The 12,041-nt window shown below is 42.8% G+C and overlaps 1 protein-coding gene across 1 annotated transcript in view; it reads right to left on the reverse strand.

Annotated features, from left to right (window-relative positions):
• Positions 1-11,676, reverse strand: part of FAM168A (family with sequence similarity 168 member A) — a gene marked incomplete in the record, with an annotated part of 76,827 nt that extends 65,151 nt beyond the window's left edge. Inside the window, 1 exon segment of the mRNA XM_072401068.1 lies at positions 11,476-11,676.
• Between the last annotated feature and the right edge of the window lie 365 nt (positions 11,677-12,041).

The following is a 12,041-nucleotide window of genomic DNA, read 5'->3' on the forward strand; positions in this document are numbered from 1 at the left end:
TCCCCAAGGAGTAACATTCGGAGATGATACAAGGTTATACAAAGCCGTATTTACAATGTGCGCGTCTTTTGCAATGTCTAAAGAGAGGCTGTCAGCAATTCCAAGCATTTAGTAATCAATGCAACCTAATGGGGAGATACAGGAAGTGTAGGAGAGGTTATTCAGACAGGAATGCTGCTCTGAGCCCCTGTTTCAATTGAACTTTTGGAAATAAACCGCATACCACCTATTCACCTGCACGGGTAATGGTGGGTGATTGGGGCATAGCACTGGTGGGTTCAGGTCACTTATCTGCATTGGTAGGGGATATCAAGCCCATAAAGTAAAGCTAGGCACACACGTCAGATAATACCTAAGATGAACGGTCATGTCAGTCTCGTGCAAAAATCTGACGCTATGGCAAATTCATGAACAACTGATTGAAAACATCCGTTGAGCATTTCAATGCAGGAGAGCACAGCAGGGTGCCGTTAGCTCATCCTGACACCTTTACTGAACAGAATGGCATAGTTGTTACTCATCTGTCACTGGAAAGGGTAAGGAAAGATCATTTATGTCAATTATTGGACGTTTGCACGATGCTGAAGCCTGCAACTAGATCATGCACACTGAAGTATTTTTATATTCTCAATAAACAGTAAATGTCTGATTCACCTCTCTATCTATGAGCGATGTAGACTAATTCATTTTCTAATTTTTACAACACTAAAGACGTGTTCCCCAATTGCCTTCTCATGGAAACACGACAGATGTGTCCAAGCCGAGTACACATGAGCAGATCTGCTGCCAATGTTGTGCTTGATTGTCTGGTTCGATCAGAAGTCTAAAGATGTAAGATAAAATGCCCTTCCCGTCATAGGGTGGGTATTGGGTGAATCACAGAACCATGAAAGCTATCAATCTGATTTGCTTAATAGTTAGGAGAGGCAAATTTCTTATTTACTCCAGATCGAAAAACTAAAACTCCTTCCCAACAATTGGTCAGCTGTTGCATTCACTTCACATCCAATCATTTTATAGAATCAGACGTCACATCAGAGGTTACAATTGGCCCCTGACTACCAGGCCTTAAAAACCCAACTGAATCGGAGTTTTTAGGCTCAAACACATGCTAGAAAAACGTCACACATCATTCTAGAATCATTGATGAAACCTATGACAAACAACGTGGATCGCCCTCCCTTCCTCCGATGATCTGTTATCAGTGCACAGACAGATTGAGAATGATTGGCCGATTAATGATGCATGTACTTGGAAGGAAGTAATCCCTATCCAATCTCTTACCGATCATACTGGAGGTGCGACGTTATCTGGCAAATAATCGAATCATTACTGCAGGTATGCAATCGTGTGCTGTACGGTCATCATAGAGAACATTTATATATTAGTAATTGTTCATTTTAAACAACTTTGTCTAATGTCTCTCCATAGCTTCTGTTGTGATTTTTGAGGAGGTATGACACCACATTGAAAGCACCTAGAGAGGTCAGTGAGGGCTTGTTTTAATTTTCCTGTAAAATTAATTCATGTATACCCATTCAGTATTCTCCCCCGAAGATTTTGAAGTTGGTGGGAAGAAGCTGTAGGTGGGTGACAGCCCCTGCATTGTGACCCAACTTTTTGGTAACCACCCAAAAACAGCCGGGTGGTTACTGAAAAGTGCCGGGTGGTGCTCCCAGTTAAAAGTGTCTGGGGAAATCACTGTTTGTAAGTCCAATATTAAACTATGATTCAAGGGATGCAAGGACAAAAAAGCCAGCTGCAATGTTTTGTTACCTGCACCTAGGCAAGGTTTGCTTTACCAATCAGGCAGGATTTGTACAAGGTGATGTCCCTTCTACAATAAAACATACAGTAGTGAAAAAAATTGTGGAAACCTTTTAGAAAAAGTGTATTTTTAAAGTTTGATGGCTCACAACACCACTTATAGAGAAGAAATATCAATGGAAAGATATTTTAAACAAGAAAGTAATGCAGTAACTTTTGTAAAAGATTTTTTTTTAATAGAACAGCAGAACTAACAAGTTCCTTTAGTCGGTTTCAAAGATTTTCCATTGGGTGAAGGTCTAGGCTATTATCTTCCCATTGAAATATAATTTTATGGTATGGTGTTATGATCCATCAAACCTCAAAAAACACCTTTTTTCCAAAAGGTTTTCAACAATTTTGGCAACTACTATACTTACCCGTCCGTTCACAAACTTCTTCTGGAAAAAAGCAGAAATGTCATCATTCTGGCTTGGCTATTCAAGATGGCACCCAGAAGATTGGATGAAGATGGCAGCGCCCACAAGGCAAAGACAGATGTGCAAATAAAAAAATGTGATCAGGCAGCTAAAGTGATTTTAATGCAAATGGGACATCTCCTGGTTCTGCAATAAAGCACCTGTCTATACTAAAACCTATTTCCTATCCATACTCTTTCTTTTCCTAAAACATCTTCTTACCATGATTTAGGCACCAGGTCCGGAAATTCTTTACATTCTCTGTGCAGTACAACCTATTGACTATGGGCCACTTCCTGACAGGAATAGATGAAGCACCATAGAAGTCAATACTGTACTGCACAGGTGAGGGCATAAGGGCCGCAAGCCAAGGTAAGCAGTATTCTCTCCCGCCCCTTCTAGCTGGCCAATTTCCGGTAACCACCCGGCTGTTTTGGGGTTGTTACTGAAGAATTGGGTCAAATACAATGGCCACAACCCGCCTAGAGCTTCTTCCCATCCAGCCTAAATTTTTTTCTGTGTAAAATACTGGTAAGCATTCTCTAGAACCATACCTGAATCTGGATAAGTACTGAATTGAAGATTCATAAGAAATTGATGAAATTACACGTCTACTTTAAATACAATATACAAGTATAAAGCTCAATCTTTTCAATATAAAAAACAAAATGAGAAAATATTTAGCTCGTTTGGAGATCCCCTTTAAATTTAAATGATAATTCCAATAAAGAACGCAGTTAAAATCAAAACAAAACATAATTGTGTTCCGATTAGTTGTCGCCATCTCTGGGGGAGACGAATGCAAATGAGTCCGATTCATGCACGGCACATTAACTTGTCCACCCTTGTCTTTAAGCACAAGGACGGAGTATTTCCATTAAATGAATATCTTCAGTTATTACCGAACGGTTTACATTTTATCATGCTTGCCTTTCCATGTTCTAGATATTCATCCCCAACAAATGAGATTTTATTTGCTCAACCACTGTGTATCATGAACAATTACCAATATTTTAATTCTTGCTTTGTTGCTGATGATCTCCTGCAGCAAATACTTCCGGATTATATATCTTAATGCTTCATAGGATTGAATATGGTGACAACAGAGGATCATGCTGCATTACAGCTGCTTGTAGTCTCCATTGGGAGGTCATGTGACAAGGTAACTACAAGGAAGAACGATTGGAAGCTTGGGATAAAGCGTTATTCCATAACAAGAAAGAAGAAAAAGAAAACGATTCTGATCAGATAAATGTTCTAATGAAATGGAAAAAAAAAAGTTAGACCCAAGTTATCATCTATGTGCTTCTCTGCAATGCAGGGAGATCATGGATGGTGGGAGGAGCCTGGAGGGTGCAGGGCATAGCTTCCTGTAAACGTCACAGCGCAGTACAGCTCTTTATTCTTGATGCAAACAATGAGTTTGTCTCTTACAAATATCAAAATAGATGAAAGTGAACATTTTTTTTTTCAGAAAGGGACATAAGATGTCCTTTCTGCAATAAGTAGGCTTGCCTGTTGGCTGACTGTCTGCTTCCTGATATGCGCATGTGTTTGTTGCCAGAAATCCCAGCAAACCTGGCTTCCCTTGTGGGTGCGGAGACAGAATGAACTCACACCGGTGTATTAATATGCAGACCGTCCTAGTTAACACACACACGTGATTTAATTTAGAAGAGGCGTCTGTGCAAGACCAAGGAGGCGGCAGATTTAGGAATTGTTCAGATTTCTGGCACATAGGTAGGCAATGTGGATCAGCTGATCCAATGGTGAAATGCGGCACAACCTTTGCATAGTGCTGCACATAGGAAGCCAAGACTGCACATGGAATAAAACAAAATCAATATGGTCACCCTGCATACATATATAATTAGACAATATGGAAAGTAATAAAAAAAAAAAAATACAGGAACAGATAAGATGAATCCCATTAAGATCCCTGATCTGTACCCCAGCTGTGCCCAATATGAGGAACCCCCACCATTACTATCCTGCGTTCCCTGGTCTGTACCCCAGCTGTGCTCAAAATGAGGAACCCGATAATAACCTAAGGGCCGATATCGGATGGGAATCTGCCGTGTGTACAGCGCTAGTTGTTCGTCGTTCATGGATCCGTCCTGGCTGATCCACAGACGACAAACTACGTGAAGGGGAGGGAACGCAGCGGGGTGCCCATGCGACATTCTCCCCCTCCCCATAGAGTAGAACGGCGATGTATATACAGCGTTCGTTCAGTCTCTTGTTTGTGAAAGATCCTTTCCAATGACAAATATTGCAGTTGTGTACCCAGCCTTATTTTTATGATTACATGAGCTGCACCAAAGTTACCACAGAGAAGCATTTCCTCCCAGAAAAGCAATCCCTGCACTCTATTACACTGCACCCCCCTCCCCAGCCAGAATCTGACCACAGCTTCATGTTAATGTTTAACTATAATCCCCCCTTTAAATAATTCCCCAAGCCGCACTCATCCTAAAACACAACGAGTTAAATTAACCATGAATGGAGTGCGGCCGTTCAATTCAGCCCAACAATTAAAAGACAACAGTGGCTTGATTGTGAAATAAAAGCCACTGGCGGAGCAGCCAATGAATAAATAATACAAAATAAAATAAAAATGTGTTAAAATGCTAAAATCATTCAGCGCTACAAGTCTATAAAACGCGGCACAAATAACAGCAATTAAAGTCGGGAAAAGGAAGAAGAAAACGTTTAAGTGTTGATTGCCGAAGAAGAAGACAGAGAGAGCCGCAGTCAGATTACAATGTGAGGACAATCGCCCATCACAGCCGAGACAGAAGGTCAAACGGCAGCTGTGGGACACAATGGGAGTTGTCACGGAATTTGGCTGTGTGCAAATCTATATATACATTACATATGTAACGCATGCAAGTTTTTATTTTTATTGCACAAATTTGCTTTCTTTATAACCCTAAACATTTACTTCTTCCTTTCTTCTCTTACCTGGCTGCCATTTCCTTTGTAGCTAGAACAGAGGCTGTGCAGGTAGCTGCAGAACTCTCAGCTGATGCACCATTAGCTGAATTCACTCATTTGCGGTGTGTTACCGTACGTGTGAACGTGCAATGAGGTAAGTGAGCCCAAAACTCCTAAATGAGCTACCAATGCATTGCACGTTTGTATGCTTTGTGATGGACTTTACACATAAGTGTGTTGGGGTACGACATAGCAATGCACTGCGGTCAGTTTAAGGTGGAACTAAAGTACATTTTTAAAATATTCACGCTCAGGCAGGTGGTTATTGCAGAATGGTCAGGTGATGTCCCTTGTGCAATAACTGTTCTTACCTGCCTGATTGCCGCACAGCTGCACATGCGCAGCTCAGCACTGGTTGCCGGTAAAGCTTGGCGATCCCGGCTTTCTTTGCTCATGCAGGGAATAAATATATTTCTGTGTCTTCACAGCATGGCCAATCAAGACGGCCAATCAAAACGACTGTCTCCAAGAAATAAAGAAGGAAGATGGTGGTGCCCTGCAATGGAACAAGGATGCGTGAGCAGCACAGGTTTAGTTCCGCTTTGAAAAGCAAACAAAAACGTCCTACTTGTAGTCACACTGAATCTTAATGTCAGGAAAAGAGCCTGTGGACAAGGTGTAGCCAGCTGGGACATCCTCCAGTCAGGAAATGAGGCAGGCTGTGACTTGCTGCAGCTTCTAATGTTAAAAGCTAACAGAGTGCAGTGGAATCAGAGTAAGCAATTTCAGTCCAGAAGGGGAGCAAGTACAAATATGCAGAACTGAAAGGAATTTATTAAATCAAAAGTTAAGATTCAGATTTACTTTAAATGCCTAACCTTTCGTGCAAAACATTCACCCCAGATCATTGGTCCACCGATCGTTTTAACCAAATACCTGCACATGCAGTCTGGAGAAAATCAGACAATGTGGGCTGCAATCATCCTAAAAATCATGTGACCGTATACCTTTTTGGTCATGTGATGAGACACTTGGGAACTGGGATCAGACATTTCCCCCAGCCAAGGGAAGTATTTCAGGATTTCAGCTTGCATAACTTTCAGGAAGTAGACTGGAGAGAATAGCGGAGGGAGGCCAGTAGGTTCACTGTAATCTGGCATTTGTTTTGCAAGGTGCACAAAATATATAAATGATTTGCAAGCAGGCTACCCTACCTTATTTGCACCCAACGCATTTTGCATATTCATCGGCCGGAGTAGCTGAACACTGCCAAGAACAAGTCAAAATGATTTTGTACATGTTCAGCAATCTGCAAACACACCGCTTGTCAATCTCATCATCGGCAACACGCAGCAGCTGCGGAATACCAAATGGGTTTATTCGCCTCGCTCGATGGCTGGCTTAATTATCTCCAGCACTCCAGGTATCCGGAATGGATAACAAGGGCACCGCCGCACAAACATCTGCACGTAGGTCATGGGAGGGAAAAAAAAAGAAAGAATTCTTACTGCACCGCATTCAGCCCGGATCTGGTGCCAGATGACGAGTAGTTCTTCCTGCACAATGGGCCGCAGTGAAGTTGCCCATTTTCTATGCAGCTTTGTTAAGCATCACAGCAGATCCGTGGTGAGAGAAGGAAAGGAGGTGATAAAAGGAGAACAAAAGAGCTTTAGGCTTAAAGAGACACAATCGCTGCACGCTCACCCTGGTAATCCTCTGTCCTTCCGACACAATGCCCAAATGGGAATGAAGAGAACATCCCGCGAGGCTGGCCAAGGAAGAAAAGGTCTCAGTTATAGTCTGCATTCCATGCCCTCAAGGGATCAGGTCTTCAATCCTTATGAAAAGGAGCCCCATGACGATTATCCTGATCCACTGACAAGGACTAAAATGTGACAATCAACTTCTCCTATACACACAACTAGGGGCCTATTCACACCACAACATACTGCATTGGAACTGCATGGCTCCAAAATTGCATGCCAAGGCAATTCAATCCAAAAATAGGTTTTTCTCGATTTGTTATTACGCAGCTCAATATGCATGTGCATTGTAGCAGGACGCAGCACATTCAGTATGTGTGCATTTGGGTGCAATTAACACATGGCTGTGCTTGACAATCATGAGAACAATCAAAGGGCCATGGCACATGCTAAAGAAACCACTCACCATGCTGGCCGACACGCTGCAAAATCTCATTCATAGGCAGGAACATGTTGCAGGTCTGGGCAGGAACAAAGTGACACTCTAGTCCAGTGTTTCTCAACCAGGGTTCCTCCAGAGGGCGCCAGGGTTACCTTGAGCAATGAGCAGTTTGTACCTCTCAGGTCAATTTAAGTGACCCCAATGATCTTTATGGCTATCTGTAAGGGTGACATTCTTCCCAATGGCCAGTAATATAAGAGGAATTCTTCTCACTGACCACCACAATAATATACTGTGATCTGTGGATATAGTACCTAAAGTAGGGGTCCCTGAAGGCCTGAAAGGTAATTCAAGGGTTACCCCCATGTTATAAAGGTTGAGAAACACTGCTCAAGAAGCTGGAGCATTCAGATGTTGCACTCCTGTCATTGGGGAGTTGCTACCACTTGTGACAGATTGCATGCAAAGAAAAAGAAATAGGTTGACCTAAAGCTGCGAACACATGCAAAAATTATCCTTGTAAACAAACGACTAACGACCGTTCGTCCGATAATCGTTAGCAAAAAAAAGTGCACAACGCCAATGAACGAGGATTGTCGCTGGAAACGAGCGACTGTCCCAGCGAATCTGATTGGGCGATATTTGTTCTCTATCTATTGTGTGTACGGTCGTTCAGTGATCGTGGATGGTTCTGCGGTACACTTTCTCCTGCATCGTTCAAAAGATTATATCTAGCCTGTGTACACTATTGGTGGATTATATTTCAACGATCATATCGTTACAGCATGTACAGAATTGTGCACAATACGATCGTTCAAAAGAATCGTGCATAATCGTTAGTCGTTCGTTTTCTAAAGACAAATATTGCACGTGTGTACCTAGCTTAACTCTACTTGCATAACTTACACCATTGTTCACGCAAAAATACAATTCCAGTGGAAAAGCTAAGCTCATCAGTGTGCTGCTTCTCTTTTTACTGTTCATTCAACGAATGGAGGAGAACTGCAAATGAAAGTAAAACTGCAGCAGAGAAGGATCAGGTCCCCTTCCCTGCCTGACAGCACTGTGCTATGGGGCAAAAACTTGTAAAATCCAGAAAAATCATTTGGTGGGTAAACCAGCTTTTAGCCAAAAAAAAACCAAATGATTTTCCTGGATTTTAAATCTAATACAATATATATTTACTTTGTATTCAGCTGTTTGGAGTTTATTACGCTATGAAGTGTTCCTATAAAGCACTTGGAATCTGAAGCCCGGGGGTGACTGATTCAAAATGGGGCCCAGTGTCACCTTCAACAGGTCGTAGTTCTTGTAATAAAGAGACCCTGTAACCAACTTCAACAACTGCAGGTAAAAAGCACAGAATGATTGAGCAATTATAATAATTGTAATGTTTATGCTTTCTATATATCAATCTGCAATATGGCTTTGAATTGTTGAAAAGTTTGACATCAGGACAGTCAATTCTCTTGCACAGTCCCCTTCCTCTTTGCATGTCATAGCCGCCCTCCTCTGCTGGGAATGTCTACATACTGTCTGTGCTGGTCCAGCTTCTCTGTCCCTCCCTACATAATCTTTCATGTGGATACCGTGGAAGAAGCAAAGGGTTAATACTAAAGAACTTCATAAGTGACAGCTGGGGTGGCCGACAAGATGGCGGCACCCAACAAAGAAGGCTTTTACAGATACTGCACATAAAATACCTTCAATCCAGATATAATTGTCAGTGAAGTAAGGTTTGGTGACAGGATCTCTAAGCTGAAACTCCCCTTCTAAAAACAAAGAGCTCACTCTCTTTGGTGGCTGCTAATAACCCAAAGAACGTGAGAATAAACCCTACAGGAAACCCACACAAACATGGGGAGAACATGTAAGCCCCATACAGAGACCACCAGTGTTCTCCCCGGACCCTTTTAGCTGGGCGCACCACCCGGCATTTTTCAGGGACCACCGGGCTGTTTTTGGGTGGTTACTGAAAAGTTGGGTAACAATACAGGGCTGCCGCCCATCTACAGCTTCTTCTTACCCAGCATAAAAAAATATTGAGCTCCCTGGTAGAGAATCAATCCCAGTTCTCCCCAGTGGAGACACAAACTATGAAAAGGTAAGTGTAGGAGCACAGTAGCCAGGCCAAGCCTAATAATGTACTGTAGGTGCGTCCATGACACCCTGGGCTCACTGCACGCAATTTAATTCTGGGAGTTCATCTTTGCAGCGGTACCCAGTTGCAGGATAAAGCAAAGCGCTTTGGCTGCGTTACTCCCCTCCTTTCCTGCACTGTCCCTTTCAAAGCTGCAATTCATGTTTCAAATATATAATAATTCTGGACTTTTACATTGTGCCACCTTGTAAGAACCTTTAGAGTGAGAGCAGACATGAAATAAATATTTACACAAGGAAAGCGGCTCCGAGTACAGGAAAAGTACAACTTCATTTAGATCGGCCTACACTGTCTCCCAGCCCGATACGGGCCGTCCTCCTCATCACAAACATGCCAAATTCCAGGTCCAGATGGAGCGAGCACTTTGAGGTGAGAAACTGTTAGCATTGAGGAAATTGTGATCATGAGGCATTGTGGCAAAGTCAAAGGATCACGACTCCATGAAAAAACTAAGGCCCTTGTTTACCAAGGCAGCCAGTTGCAGTGCATTTTAGGTTGTCCATTCATAGGAATCGGCTGCCAACTTTACAACGAGCAAACCAGCCATTCAGTTGCTTTAATGCAGCACACCTCAACACATTGTGATATGGTGCAACACAAAAACCCTCCCTACTTCCCACCACTCCATATCTCCCCTTCTATTGTGATACTTCCCCCACCTCTTAGATTGTAAGCTCTTCAGGGCAGGGTCCTCTCCTCCTCCTGTGTCACTGTCTGTCTTATGCAATCCCTATTTAATGTACAGCGCTGCGTAATATGTTGGCGCTATATAAATCCTGTTTATTAATAATAACACAAATGCATCCCCTTGTGCCCAAGAATGGCAACACCAAGGAATCCCATTTTACCGGATTTATTTAATGGGTTCTAGGAGTTATACAAAGGATTAGATTCCCTGTTGGATTTTGCTGCAGCTCTGCTAAAGCGGAACTAAAGTTCTGCTGTCAAAATTTGGGATCAGGCCGGGGTTATTGCAGAAAGGGTCAGGCGATGTCTCTGCTGCAATAAGCATTCTTACCTGCCTGATTGCCATCCTAATCTGTCAAAATATTGCTTTCCCTTGCAGCTTTCAGAGCTCCTGTGCAGGATTTATAAGTCACCCGGCCTGGCAAATCAAGATGAAGGAAGAGCAAAAGCAGAAGAGAAGGAGGAAGTAGATGGTGGTGCAGAATACAGACAGGTGAGTGCAATTAAAAAACTGTGATCGGTTACTTTATTGCAGATGGGACATTGCCTGTTTCTTCTGCAATGCAGCGAGGTATTAGGAATGCACAGCAATAATGCAATACACACAGTGTGAATCCAGCCTTGGTGTCAGTGAATGCTACAGAGCCTTGCTTTTCCCTTCGGGAAATGGGAAACCCTGAAAGTGTTGGACTAAGTTTGTCAAGCATGACCTGAATAGCAAAGACGGCTTAAATTCGGTAAACGTTCCAACAGCAAAAGTCTGGCTTACCAATCATTAATCACTAATATACAGGTAATAGGGGTAACAGGTTTCCAATAAATGCAACACAATGGTAACTTTCTGACACAACCGGGTAACAGGTGGGGACCCAGGATGATGGATAACGCATTCCTAGCAATAAAGAGACGACACGTCACCAGCAAACCTTCCTTTCTACAATGACTTCCACATCCAAAAGAAATGCAACATTCTGGGGCCAGACATTATGGTTACCCTGTGCAGCCCAGAAACTTTGCTGCTTTATTGTCATTCTAAGTGAGTCTGTGACATTCCAATGCACCGCCATACATTCAGAATAGAACCTCAGCAATTATTTACAGTAGACTGTAACGCACCTGCACAGCACACAAGCCGTATGTTGCCGTGTGCTGCATTGTCGACAAACAGTACAGGTGCAGTATTCCATTAAAGTACATTGACATCCCTTTCAAAATAAATGCAGAAGTGTGCAAGGGCCAATAAATCCCCCTTCCCAGGTCTGCATTTTGTACACCGCTACAGAGAACGTCGGAGCTACAGACTAATGAAGCTGTACTTACATTCCACAGACGGGGTTACATTGTCTGGAAGGACCAGGCCCTTTTTTCTTGCTCAATAATCTTCCGTCCTGCTGGGAAGAAAGGGTTACACGTGCCTGCCAGATCAACTCCTGCTTGTAGGAAGCACAGCATGCACCAGTGATTCACACAGCCCGGGGGTAGCTATTTAGCAGCACGGGTGTAGGATGCAGAGTCAGGGACCCGTTTTTGCTGTTACCCATCTGCTGTGGAAAAGCCACATCCCACAATGCAATGCATTCCTCATTAATAATGCAAATACCTAGCATTGATACACTTGCCCTCCAACTCAACCACTTCCTGATTCCATGGGACCAAAACCAAGCAGATTTCAGCACCGCCAACAACACAACAAAAATCTGCACACTTCTAGAATTCTGCAGGAAAAATCTGAAAGAAGCATAAAACATAAAAGCCGTTCTTCTAATACATTCTGCATTCAGAAATGAGGAGATGTCTGTACACAAATCCAATCACAAGATATGACCAAATGAAACACTGCAAAACCACATTAACCCCCTGCACACACCGCAATACACAAATTCTAG

The sequence above is a fragment of the Pyxicephalus adspersus genome, chromosome 1, assembly GCF_032062135.1.
Source record: "Pyxicephalus adspersus chromosome 1, UCB_Pads_2.0, whole genome shotgun sequence".
In the NCBI taxonomy this organism is placed as follows: Eukaryota; Metazoa; Chordata; class Amphibia; order Anura; family Pyxicephalidae; genus Pyxicephalus; species Pyxicephalus adspersus.